General features: G+C 32.3%; 1 pseudogene; it reads left to right on the forward strand.

Moving 5' to 3' along the window:
- Positions 1-192, forward strand: part of LOC119587364 — a 10,089-nt pseudogene extending 9,897 nt beyond the window's left edge.
- Positions 193-539: the final 347 nt, after the last annotated feature.

The raw sequence follows: 539 nt of genomic DNA on the forward strand, positions 1-539 counted from the left end.
GGGGGGGTTTCTTTTTTTTTACAGTAATACAAATGGGGCCTGATGAACTAATGTACATTTTTTGTTTTTTTCAAGAATTAGATTTTTAAGTTCACCAAAGGAAACTTTAAGTCTGTCCATGGTAGAAACAGTGTGGTCATGTCCTGGCATCCTTTCCTGAGCAAATTTCTGCTGTGCCTCCTTATCCAGTGATGACGGTTCTTTTTAACGTATGGGAAATGTATGCCCCCTCTTAATTAGAGGGGAGAGAGTAAAAATTTTTGAAATTGTGGAAATTTTTTTATCCTGTTTTAAGTTGCCCATAAAATTTTTGTAATAATTTCATTTGCGTAACTTTGTTGGGAGCACAGCAATGTGGTAGTTGTCATGATAGTGCAAAAAAACATGGAGAGAATAAGTTAAAAGATTTTTGTCAGGAGGGAAAAAACGAAAAACACCAGTCTAAGAATAACTTTTGGGCATTTTTTTAAAATTGAAAAACTTTCCTTTTTAAAAATACTTATAAAAAATTTACACGTTGTAACTAATTTTTTTAGAAT

Source organism: Penaeus monodon, chromosome 22 (assembly GCF_015228065.2).
Source record: "Penaeus monodon isolate SGIC_2016 chromosome 22, NSTDA_Pmon_1, whole genome shotgun sequence".
NCBI classification, from domain to species: domain Eukaryota; kingdom Metazoa; phylum Arthropoda; class Malacostraca; order Decapoda; family Penaeidae; genus Penaeus; species Penaeus monodon.